Source organism: Coffea eugenioides, chromosome 10 (genome assembly GCF_003713205.1).
Source record: "Coffea eugenioides isolate CCC68of chromosome 10, Ceug_1.0, whole genome shotgun sequence".
Lineage (NCBI taxonomy): Eukaryota > Viridiplantae > Streptophyta > Magnoliopsida > Gentianales > Rubiaceae > Coffea > Coffea eugenioides.
Window position 1 is genome coordinate 29895593 of NC_040044.1, and position 13644 is coordinate 29909236.

At 33.7% G+C, this 13644-nt stretch overlaps 1 non-coding gene across 1 annotated transcript; it reads right to left on the reverse strand.

The window, feature by feature from the left end:
- Positions 1 to 13294: 13294 nt before the first annotated feature.
- Positions 13295 to 13401, reverse strand: LOC113750987. The gene has a single exon (XR_003464749.1). It is a non-coding gene; the product is annotated as a small nucleolar RNA R71 (small nucleolar RNA).
- Between the last annotated feature and the right edge of the window lie 243 nt (positions 13402 to 13644).

Consider the following 13644-nt stretch of genomic DNA (forward strand, 5'->3'; position numbering starts at 1 on the left):
TGATGCCTCTATTATTGATGAAGATACTAATAGGCCGAGACCAAAAACAAGAAGTGAGCTGACTGTTGAAGATAGAATTCATCTCACTCTAAATGTCAAGGCGATGAATGTACTATACAGTGCTTTAGATTCAAATGAATCTATTAGAGTCAAGGGCTGCAAATCTGCAAAAGAGATTTGGGATAAATTTAGAGAAATCCATGAAGGAAGTGAGAATGTGAGAGAACAAAAGAAATCCATTCTGGTCACTAAGTATGAATCTTTTAAGATGGAACCTCATGAAAATATTGACAAGATGTATAGTAGGTTCAATGATCTTATTAAGGATTTAGAAGTGCTTGAGAAGGATTACTCGCTAAGTGAGAAAAATAGAAAATTTCCGAATGCCTTATCAAAGGATTGGGAGAGTAAAGTGACTGCCATTGAGAAAGCCAAAGATCTAAATACCTTACCTATTGAATCTCTTATTAATTCACTGACTTCTTATGAGTTAAAACTCAAGTCCAAGGTGCAGGAAGAAAAGACACAAAGGTGAGAAAGAATATTGCTCTGAAGGTTTCACAAGATGAAGATGATACAGCCTCTGTGGAAGGAGATAACATGGAAGGTGATGACAGTGATATTGCACTCATCACACGAAGTTTCAAAAGAATACTCAACAAGAAAAAATTCAGAAAAGGTGGACCTAGCAATTCTTTCCCGAATCAGTTCAACAACTTAAAAAATAAAGGGAAGCTAGAGTTCAACAAAAAATAAACTGATAAGTGCTTTGAATGCGGCTAATCTGGACACTATGCAAATAAGTGTCCAATGAAGAAAAAGAAGGAGAGCAAAGTTGAACGAAAATCAAAGTTCAACAAATTTTCAGATCACCTGGAATGACTGCAATTCAGAAGGTGAAGTCGAACAAGAAGAGGAATCTGTCCAAGTGGCTTTCATAGCCATTAGTGATGAAGAGGTAATCACGTGTAACTCTCAAACTGATAGTGATAGTGAATCTGATGATGATGTTAATTTATTTTTGAAAAAAATGCACAACAGTTTGAAAAAATTCTATGTTAGAAACAAGAAACTAAAACAGAAAATTAACTTTCTGATACAAGACAATGCAAGCCTTTTTTGACAAAATAAATATCTGAGAAATGAAAATGAGAACCTGAAAAGAATTGAAAATGATTTGCATGCTGAACGTGATAGAAAACAAACTTCTGTAACATGCTCAAAAATGGACAAAGTAACTTGAAAAGAAAAATGGATGATTTTAGTCAGATGTTTCAACATAAGAAACAAAACTGTTTTCAAAGGAATGACGCAAAACCTCATTTTGGTACTCATCAGATAAGGCTGAATCACAATGCAAATGAGTTTGCTATTCATAGGAAAAGGCAAGTCAAATTTATTAAACCTGTTCATTTGAATAATTCTTTAACTGAGTGTAGCTTTTATTGTCAATTTGGCCACATAAAAAGCAATTGTTACGTTAAGAAAAATATGAGAATTGGCATAAGATGCATGTGGATGGTTAGACATAATGTTAACTCTCAAGGACCTAAAAAGTAAAGGGTACCAAATATTATCTTGTGGATCTCTTTGTAGGTGAACCTGGTGAACATTGTTAAGGAATTAAAGTGGTTCATAGATAGTGGATGCTCAAAACATATGACTGTTGATACATCACAGTTCATCAAGTTCAAGCCAAAAGCAAACGGAAAGGTAAATTTTGGAGATGACAACAAAGCCAAAACTGTTAGAATTGGTGATGTTGGTAAGAATGGTCAAACCTTTATTCATAATATTCTTTTAGTTTACAATTTGAGCTACAACTTGTTAAGTGTTAGTCAATTGTGTGATAGGAATCTATTTGTGTTATTTAAAAAGCATGAATGCCTTGTTCTTGACTCAAAATTCAACACTGTTTTCAAAGAAAAAAGAGTAAATGACATTTATGTAGTTATTCTTGAAAAAGTTGATTTCTCAATCCTTAGTTGTCTCAAAACAGCAAATGAGAACCCTTGGCTGTGGCATAGAAGGCTCTGTCATTTCAATATGGACTTGCTAAAAGAAATTTTCAAAAAGAAACTTGTTAGAGGGCTTCCAAAAATCAAATTTGAAAAAGATCGAATCTGTGATGCTTGTCAATTTGGAAAACAAGTCAAGATATCTTTTAAACCCAAGAAATGTGTTTCTACTACAAAGTCTCTAGAACTTTTACATCTTGATTTATTTAGTCCTACTCAAACCACAAGCCTAGGTGGCAAAAGATTTTGTTTTGTTGTTGTTGATGATTATTCTAGATACACTTGGGTGATGTTTCTTGCACACAAAGATGATGCTTTCAAAAACTTTGTTTCACTATTTGCAAAAGTTCAGAATCTGATTGGTTTGAAAATCATCAAAATAAGGAGTGACAATGGCTCAGAATTTGGTTTCTGCGATTTTCCAGAATTTTGTGATAACAATGGTATTACACATGAATTTTTCATTGCAAGAGTCCTCCAACAAAATGGTGTTGTTGAAAGAAAAAATAGAACTCTTCAAGAGGCTGTTAGAACCATGCTTAGTGAATGTAATTTACCAAAGTATTTTTGGATTGAAACTATAAACACAGCCTACTATACCATGAACAGAGTACTTCTAAGACCAATTTTGAACAAAACTTTCTATGAGCTGATGTTTGATAAAAAACCTATTGTTGGATATTTTAAACTCTTTGGTTGCAAATGTTTTATTCTAAACATCAAGGAACATCTTGAAAAATTTGATAAAAAATCTGATGAGGGAATTTTCTTGGGATATTGTGAGAATAAGAGAGATTTTAGAGTCTATAATCGTAGGACTCTGGTTATAGAGGAAGCTATACACATTACTTTTAATGAATCTAATGGTGACATTTTCATGAGTTGTGGTGAAGATAATGATGCAGGTGTTCAAGAAGAACTAAAGAAGCTAACAATTAGTAACCAAGACACTGCTTCACCAGAAAATGATTCAAAGGAAGATGAAACTCAAGACAGTCCAGTTAGGAAAAATAACGACAGAGACACTACCACTCTTAATGATCTTCCAAGAGGCTGAAAATTTATCCAAAATCATCCTAACGAATTCATCATTGGTGATCTATCCGAAAAGATCAGAACACGTTTCTCCTCTAGACAACTAATAGATAATTTTGCATTGGTCTCACACTTTAAACCCAAAAATATTGTTGATGCATTGAAAGATGAGAACTGAATTTTAGTTATGGAAGAGAAGTTAAATCAATTTGAAAGAAACAAGATTTGGACATTAGTTGCTAGGCCACAAGATCATCCTATCATTGGCACCAAATGGATTTTTAGAAACAAAATGAATGACAAAGGTGAGGTAGTAAGAAATAAGGCCAGACTGGTAGTCAAGGGATACACTCAAGAAGAAGGAATAGATTTTGATGAATCATTTGCACCTGTAGTTAGGCTAGAATCAATTAGAATGTTTTTGGTCTTCGCATGTTTTAAGAACTTTAAATTATTTCAAATGGATGTTAACAGTGCTTTCTTAAATGGATTTATAGATCAAGTAATTTATGTTGATCAACCACCTGATTTTAAAAATGAAATTTATCTAAATCATATTTTTAAACTCTCAAAAGCCTTGTATGGATTAAAACAAGTTCCAAGAGTATGGTATGAACGGTTGAGTGATTTTTTGATTGAAAATGATTTTAAAAGAGACATTGTGGATACTACTCTTTTCACTAAACAAAGTTCACGTGATCTTTTAATTGTGCAAATACATATGGATAATATTATATTTGGTGCTACTAATGAGAGATTGTGCAAGGATTTCTCCAATATCATGCAAAAAGAGTTTGAAATGAGCATGATGGGAGAATTAAATTTCTTCCTTGGACTCCAAATGGTTCAAACCCGAGATGGAACATTCATCAATCAAACCAAATACACCAAGGAGTTGCTAAAAAGATTTGGAATGGAGGATTCAAAGCAAATTGGAACACCTATGTGCACATCTACCAAGTTTGACAAGGATGAAAAAGGTACAAAAGTTGATGAAAAGAAGTATAGAGGTATGATTGGTAGTTTGCTTTACTTAACTGCTAGTAGACCTGATATTATATTTGCTGTGTGCCTATATGCTCATTTTCAGTTTTGTCCAAAGGAATCATATTTGAATGCGGTAAAAAGAATCCTTAGATATCTAAAAGGGACCTTGAGTTTTGGCTTTTGGTATCCTAAGTGTTATGAACTTCCTCTGTGTGAATTCTCTGATGCTGATTTTGGTGGCTGTAGGGTAGATAGAAAAGTATAACAGGTATATGTAACTTTCTTGAAAATTGTTTAGTGTCTTGGTTTAGCAAAAAAAAAATGCTATTTCATTGTCTGCAACTGAAGCTGAATATGTTGCTGCTGGTGCTTGTTGTGCTCAATTGTTGTGGAGAAAAAACACATTGAATGATTTTGGTTTAGTGTATAATTGTGTGCCTATGTATTGTAATAACACTAGTGCCATCAATTTGACAAAAAATCCCATTCAACATTCTAGAACTAAGCACATAGGCATCAAGCATCATTTCATTCGCAATCTTGTCCACAAAAGTAAAATTTGTGTTCAATATGTTTGTTCTAAAAATTAAATTACTGATATCCTCGCAAAAGACCTTTCACTAGATCAATTTGTGTATCTGAGAACAAAACTGGGCGTTTCACAAAAAATATTCTAAGATTTTTTTTTTCTGGTCATTCTTTATCGGACGTCCAATGGGTTAGAACGGACGTCCGACAGTGTTCTTTATCTCTTTTCCAGAAAAGTTTTGGTTCGGACGGTTATGTCGGACGCTTCACTTCTTTCGGCCGTCCGACACTCAAAAATTGCGTCTTATAAAGAAATTCTCTGCGTCATTCAGTTCATTCTTACCCTTTTATCTCGGACGCAACTCTTCACATTCTCTCAAAGTTTAAAATTCAAATTCGTCTCTCCCTGGAACAAGTATCAAGAAATCACTCTGACCGTCACTTCTCACACCTATTACGGGTTTATTGCACTTCGTAAATTCCCCCAACCGCCAACTACACTATAAACCCAATTATTATCCGAAACCCTAATCACAAAAACTCACTCTCTGTGGACTATTTGTGCATCCATTGTAGTTCATACTGAACTTTTCACCGTTTGATACTCATTTGCATCACATCACATCACGCAACACAAACCACACTACACTTCAATCATGATGAGGATTAGAAGGGGATCCGTGAGTGCCGAACGCATTTTCAGGCTGCGTGACGAAGAGGATGAAAATGTTCAAGTTGTTGAACCCTTCATCAAATTACCCAAGAGGAAAATCGGAAACCGAAGTGGAAAAATGAAATAATCTGCAAGAAAAAAAATAGAATGTGCAAACTAGAGAGCCATCTGCTGAACCATCTGATGAGCAGATGGAGGAACAACAATCTGAAGGGTATCCAGTGAGTGACAATGAAGAGGAACCAGTGCAACCCACCAATGCAGATGTAACAGTAACCAAATCACCCAGGAAAGGAAAAAGGACTGCCAAAATGAAGAGCATTACTCAACCAAAGGAAAAACAAACTGTTGATCCTTCTGGAGATCAGCATAGGGGTGCAAATGAATCGAGCCGCTCGCGAGCGGCTCGATTCAAGCTCGACTCGAGCTCAAAACGTTAAGCTCGTTAGCTCGCGAGCCGGCTCGCGAGTTCGAGTATATATATATTTTTTTATTTTTATTTTTAATAGTAAAATTACATAAATATCCTTAATATTTTATTATTTATTAAGAAAAAATATTATTTTATTTATTTTTTTTAAAAATAAAATAATTATTTGTATTTTAAAAAAACTAATTATTTTTTATTTTTTTCGAGACTCGAGCTCGAGCTTGAAAAATTCCAGCTCGTTCGAGTTCGAGTCGATTTCGGTTCGATGAAATTAAGTCACGACTCGACTCGATAAGTCAAAATTCGATTCGGTCGACTCGTTTTGCAGCCTTAATCAGCAAAATGCAGAAAAACTGTTGGGAACAGCAACTGAGGAAATTTCTACCAGGAGAATCACGAAGAACAAGGTCTGGTGTCCAAAGTGCTGCGCAAAACTGCTCAGCGCGCACAGTGAAAAAAGAAAGCGTCCTGAGCAACCTGAGACCCACACTGCTACTGAACCACTCCTCTACCCAAGTTCATCGACGATGAAGCCAGAGAAAGGTTTGAATGGATCTCGCAGAAGGGTTTCATCACCCAGAGGACCATTATCCCCTACGAATTCCGTAAACTTGATCTTGAACCTGTTCTCAACCTGTTTGAATTCCAAAAATAGACCCATCTTTTAACCATTCCAAACACATTCTATCCTGACATGCTCCATCAGTTTTTTGCTAATTTTAGGAAAGGCAAATTGCATACTGATCTCATTTCTCATATCAACTCTGTTAATATTGAACTGAATCCTGACATTGTTAACTCTGTTTTGGAAACCAAAATTGAAAGTGATTTTAAAGGCAAAATTGTAAATTTCTTTTGTTACGAAGAATTTTCCTCTGCATACTATCACTTTCATGTTGCAAAATTGATGACCTATTTTCAGTCTCACTTTAATACTCCTGCTGAGGCAAGATTGGAAGATCTTAGTTCTCAAAACCTGATCATTTTTACCATCATTTCAAATCTGTTGGTGCCCACTGATGGTCACAGAATTGATGCAAACAAAATGAAACTTTATCTGTTCTACTGTTTTCTTGAAAAAATTTGAATTGATTTTGGTTTTGTCATGTGTAAATTTTTGCTAAAAATCAGCACTGACAGCCGTAAGAAACTGTTCTATGAAAAATTTCTGACTCATATTTTTAATCATTTTGAAATTCCTTTCACTGGTAAATCTCCAAAAGAGAGTGCATCAACTGTGTTTTCAAAAACTTACTTTGAAAGGAAAAATTTGAAATTTTTTTAGGGTCATTGGTACTACAAAGAAACTGTCTTTGAGTCTAGGAGGAAAAATCTTCATGAAATCCCTGTCACCCCTAGGACTTCTCGTGACCAGTCAATGTATGTGACACCTTTCACCAATCATCCCAGAAAATCGGCCTCTAAATTTCCTTCATCCAACCTTGAGGTCATCACTCTGCTTGAGAATCTCAAACAACATATCCTGCTTCTTAAAGATGGCTTGATGATGACCATGATTTCTGATCAACAAGCCACCTTCGTTGCCAAAAGGAATCTGCTCGTATCTCCCATTCCTCCAGAAAATGAAAATGCACACCGAAAGGAACCTAGAACTGAGCCAACCATTGAGGCTATCCCAGAATACCGTGCCTCCAGTTCTCAACCACAGGACAAGGGAAAAACTCCGGCAACTGAAGAAGAAACTGAAGAGGAGGATGATGATGATGAGGATGAGAACACTGAGGAAGAAGACCCTGCTCAGTTTTGTCTGGTTAGAAGAAGGCCTGGATCCTCCAAAATCACATTTTAGGCACCCCTAGGCACATGCACCTCATGATAGTTCATAATAGACTCTTGGCATCCCTTACGTTTCAAACTTTATGTGTTTTGTATTAAAACTTCTACTTTCCCTTTCACTGCTGGTCTGTAAGAATATTTGGATATTTTTTGTGTTTTGAACTCGTGGTTTGTTATTCCTATGATTTTTGGATGAATGTTTGGCACTTAATATCTGATATTGTTTGTTGCTGGACGATATTGTTGGTATATGGCCACGGTTGATTTAATGATGACAAAAAGGGGGAGAAATGGTTTGGTTAGATATGAATTCCCTATGTGAGGGGGAGTCATCTATGAATTCTCTATGTGAGGTCTCTATGTGAAGGGGAGTCATTTTTTTTTCTGAATAAACATGGGTGAACATTATTCTGAATGGAAGTTGTACTTAAATTTTGAACTTAAGTAAAGAGGGGATATGCATTAAGTAAGGGGGAGCTGTACTTAAATTTTTTGCTCCATCCATTATTTTGTCATCATCAAAAAGGGGGAGATTGTTCATCTCAGTCCGTATCTTTTGATGATTACAAAACAAATGGATGTAACTAATATTTCCTAAATAGATGTTTTCAGATTTGGAGTAAACCAGGCTAACATATGCTGAAGCATGAGTCGGACGCACAAAAAGTCTGCATCGGCCATCCGATAACTTTCGAGTAACTTCGGACGTATAAGAAACTCACTCTCGGACGTCCCGAAGATAATAAGCCGAGTTCTCTAAACTCACTGATTTCGTTCGGACGTACGATACCTGAGTACCGGACGTCCGACAAACGTTGCGACACTTCGGACGCAAAGCATTGAAGCACCGGACATCCTAAACATTTCAAGAAAACATTTTGAACTCACTGCCTGCGATCGGACGCGAAAAACCAGCCTATCAGATGTCCGACACCACCAACGGCTAGTTGACTCTTCAGCTGCCTTCTATCCGTTGACAGCATTAATTGAAGCACTTTTTGGTCTCTTATAAATAGAGCAAAGTCAACCACCTCAAAAACACTTTGCACATTGAGACTACATCAGATCTTGAGTGATTCAAGTGTGAGAATACTCCAAAAAGAAGATTTGTACTTTTAGTTGTGTAATTTTCGATAAGTTTTTCAAGTGTGTTTCAATTTCTTCAATAGTGTAGATTTGTGAGGGTTATCCGAGTGATAGTAAAAATTTCTTGCTTGACTAAGTGCTGCTTGGGGCGATGAGGAAGTGATCCTTCCTTTGTATACAAGAAATTGGTTGTAAGTTGATCAACTTGAAGAAGCTTGCTATATAAAGTGAAATTCAAACTCAAGTGGAGTTTGAAATTTGATTTGCTATTCTATCTTTTTTTACTTACTGTCTTGCAATATAAATTGTCTATCTCTTCTACTTCCAAGTACTTGTGCTTATTCATCAATTGCTCCATTGAGTGGTCCTTTATAAAAGGAGGGCAAGTTCTCAAAAAGTGACTCATATCTTGGCTAGTTTTTAAACTGCCTAACTCACCCCCCTCTTAGGTTGTCTTCGATCCTTACAAAATTTACTATAACTAATTAATAATTTCTATTAGTAAACATGTATAATTAATAGTATAATTGATAAGATCAATTATATTACATATACTAATATACATTATATAATACATATAACTAATAATATCACTATTATATGTTTGTGACTAATTAAATTAAATATTATATATAATTAAATATAAATATACCAATATTATTATATAAATATATAAAATTATAATTATATAATATATATAAATATTAATTATACTAACATATTATATAATTAAAATGTATATTATATATTAAATATAATTATAATGTATTATTATATACACATATACTATAATTATAATAATTATTATCTATTACTATATTTATAATAAATATAAATATAATTATATAATATATTATTATTATATACACATATATATTATAATTATATACAAATTATATACACATATAATATATATTTATAAATAATATAAATATATTATTATATAATATTATAAATATATAAATATATAATTATAATATATAATTATATAATTATATATTTATATATTTATATAATATATTATATATTTGTATATAATAATATATTATAATTATATTAATAATATATATGTGTGTATAATAATTATAAATATATTATATATTTAGAATAATATTATAATAAAATATAATATTATAATTAACTATTATAATTATACTATATATTATATAAAATTATATATATGTATATAATTATATATTAATTTTTTTAACGGGTGGAGGGACGAGTCCCATTTCTAAACGGGGAAAAATATTCCCTCCTACCCCATTAACCCCCCCGCTAGGTGGGTGCCCCAATTGCCATCCCTAGTTTTCGATAAATTAGATAGAAATCAGATTTGAGTTTTGTCCAAAACCCACCAGGTTATTAAGGATTAGGGAATTCCAAATTTTTAGATATGATTTCAAAATTCCAATTCTGATAGTATTAATCCAAACAACAATTTGGTGTTTATTCCGATTCTCCATTCTAAAACCCTTTTGTCAAACACTACCTAAATAGTAGAAATCAAGATGTGGTTTAAAATAGACCATAGGGTTTATATGTAGGATTGTAGATCAGATTTACCCAAGTTTTTTACCAACAAATAAAGGAGTACAACTGAAAAGTAACACAAATTTTGGTACGGATAGAAAAGAAAAGTATAATACTTTCAATGGAACAAAGAGTACATCTTATGGATGCTTATACCTTAACTCATTTCAAAAATAAAAATTAAAGCAAAGAGATGCTCTACCTTGAGTCAGGTTTATTTGGATAGTAGATTATTTATCAAATTTTATTTGATCGCATTATCATCACGTGTTTCAATATTATTTTTATCTAAAATACATCACATAAAAAAAGTGATATAGTATTTTTTTAAAAAAATTATCTCAAATAATCTATTATCCAAACACATATTTCACAATGGGTCGTTGAAGCCAGTTGCTTTGTTTTTCATATTAATTGCACTGGCACACCAAGACATTCTCTCATCTTATCCGTCTCTTCTCCATTGTTAGTAGAAACACATTATTATTTCGGCATTTAAGGCGAAACCACAAAACTAGTTACACGAGCAATTGATCAATACTAGAAGCATAAGTGCGTAACACTGGACCACATATGTTCAAAAATTATCTATATAAAGCAAGTAATATGCATAGCCCAATATACAAAAAGTATTCTTAGCACAATTGCACTGAACACTACTTCCTAGACTAGGGCTGTCAACGGGTCGGAATTGAATATTCTGGATCTAGATCCGCATAGCTATACTTGTATTGGATTCAATCCGGATACTCGACGGGTCTTGAACTTATTCTTCCAGATCCGGGTCTAATCGGGTTTGGAGGAGTACCAGACCAAAAAATTTAGGCCAAAAAATGTAGAAAATATCTTTCTAAACAAACATTAATTGTACACCACAAATTTCAATTAAAAATCACAAATTATTTTAGATAATTATTCTAATGCCTACAAATTACAATTTCTAAAAGATCCAAACAAATATTAAATACTCAAATATATTATCAAAATAATTACTTATTTAAATGGGTTCGGGTCGAACCCGAGTCGGAACCCAATATTCAGTACCCGACCCATTTTTAGATTAGCATAAACAGGTCTAGGTCGGGTTCAGGTAAAGAAAAATGTAACTATACTAATAGGCTATAAATTGTAGTGCATTTATAGGTATAAGTTGCTCCTTAACCATGTTATTTGAGCTTTATTTTGAAGAAAAACTACTTGATTTTACTCGTATATTGTTCTAATAGGTGAAAATTTCAATTGGAGAGAAAATGGACTAAAAATGTGGTGTGAAGAAGCAATGAAAGAGAATAAAGTCAAGAGAAAGAGGTTTCGCAGGAACGACATGTTTCAGTGTTTTGGTAATACCCAAGTTGGATTGAGATGATTCTCAATTCAATTTGAAGTTAAGAGAATGCTCTACAACTTTTATGAAGATCTTACAATTTGGTTCTCACGTTTTCATAGTCAAAAATCCAAATTACTGAAGTGCAGCTGCGCTGCAAAGCTCTTACGACCAGGTCTTAGAATTTAGGTTTATCTCAACGTCTAGACCTCCAAATGATTTGATTCTTGTGGTGTTGGAAAGCTTATTCCAAGGGCTACAACTTTCTATTTTGAGCAAGACTGATTTAGCCTATTTGATGGAGTTTTTGGGCTTCAAATTTGATCCATGCACAGATCCATATCAACCCGTGGACAGATCCAAGACCGGTGCTGGACATCTGCAGATTCTTTGGTGTTTCAAACTCAGCCCAATGACTGGTTCCAAACATTGGGCCAGTCATTGGGCCGGTCTTCATCGGATAAATGTGCGAAAACTTGATTTTTCAAGTCCAATAGAGCCTATTCCTACCCTATTTAGGATATATCTTCAAAAAACCATAAATAGGAGTTCTTTAGGTCATTTTTAGGGGGGAAAAACATTAGTTTAGTTTAGTTTTAACATCTTTTCATAGTCTATTCTTGAGAGATTAGGATCAAATGGAGGCAAATCAAAGGCGCGCGTAAGGAGAAGATTAGAGCAAGCAACTAAGAAGTTTTCTTGCTCTTTTTCTCATCTTTGTAGCAAGTTGTTTCTAGGGTTAGGGTTTTTATGAAGGAATTTGATTAATTTTTCTAGTTTAATTTCTTTTACTATGATTTATTTATCTTGATTTAATCACATGTTTCTGATTGGCCACCATAGGCATGTTTTTAAGGTTTGTATTGAATTGAGAAGGGATATACAGCCTTGCACTAGATAGATAAATATACTTAGCCTAATCACAAGAGTAGCTTACGATTTGTATGATGCACTTATATCACCAAAGTTCGTAAAAGGTTTAATTGAATACTTGCGATCTTGAGAGAGACATAAGATTTAATTAGACACACTTTAGATGTATTGAGAGATAATCTAAAATACAATTGTGTGATGCGTTCATGGTTTGTTAAGAAATTAATTAGATAATTGACTCAAATTTTGGATTAAAACCTGAAACCCTAAACTCGCATATATTGTTTTCTCACCACTACTTTATTTGAATTGGTTATTGTTTTATTATTTAGTTAGAAAATACCACTCATTGAATTTAATTTTTTTTATTTTAGAATAATTAAAGTAGAAAATTAATTCATCCCGTGGGTTCGACCCCTAGAATACTCCAGGTGATTTTATTACTACGATTGACTCTGTGCACTTGCAGGAAAATGTCGATCAAGTTTTTGGTGCTGTTGCCAGGGACGATGCTTAATTTTCTTACTTTAGTTATTATTTGCATACATTCTTGATCTTTTGTTTGTTTCTTTGTTATTTTGTTGGCTTTTATCTCCTTGGAGTTTGATAAATAAAAAAAATTCAAACAAGTCTAAGATGGCAGTAGATAATAGAAATAATGTTGGACTTCATTTGAGAGGCATCCAACGCCCAATAATTATAGCATCTCCTTATTGTATCTGGCCGATTGAAGAGGCCAGAAATTATGTGCTGAAAACTATTCACTTTACCATGCTTCCATCTTTTCATGGTCTTCCTAATGATGATCTTCTCTCCTTCATTCGTGAATTCTATTTGGTATTACAAACTTTTCCTTTGCATAGAATTATTGAGGATGATTTTCGAATGACGTGCTTCCCTTATTGTCTCAAGGATTGTGCAAATCATGGTTGCCAGAAGGGTCTTTGAGAACATGGAAAAATGTTTATAATATCTTCATGTCAAAGTACTATTCACCTCAAAAGACATTTGATTTGAGGAATAAGATTTGCACCTTTGCTCAAATGGAAGGGGAGCTAATTCTTGAAGCTTGGGAGCAGTTCAATCTATTACTTGCTCAGTGCCCTCATCATTAATATCCTTTGGCATTGCAAGTATAATTCTTTTATGTTGACTTGACATTTACAACACAAAATATGGTGGATATTGCAACTGGAGGATATATTGGAGATAAAACCCCAGAAGAATTGGTTGCAATATGTGAGTTGCTCTCTAGTAATTCACAACAAAAGGTAGTTCAAGGTAGAAGAGTAGCTATTCATGGGATGAGCACGTTAGCGTGATTGGGTTCACAAGTTGCTGAGTTGAGTCGTCATGTACA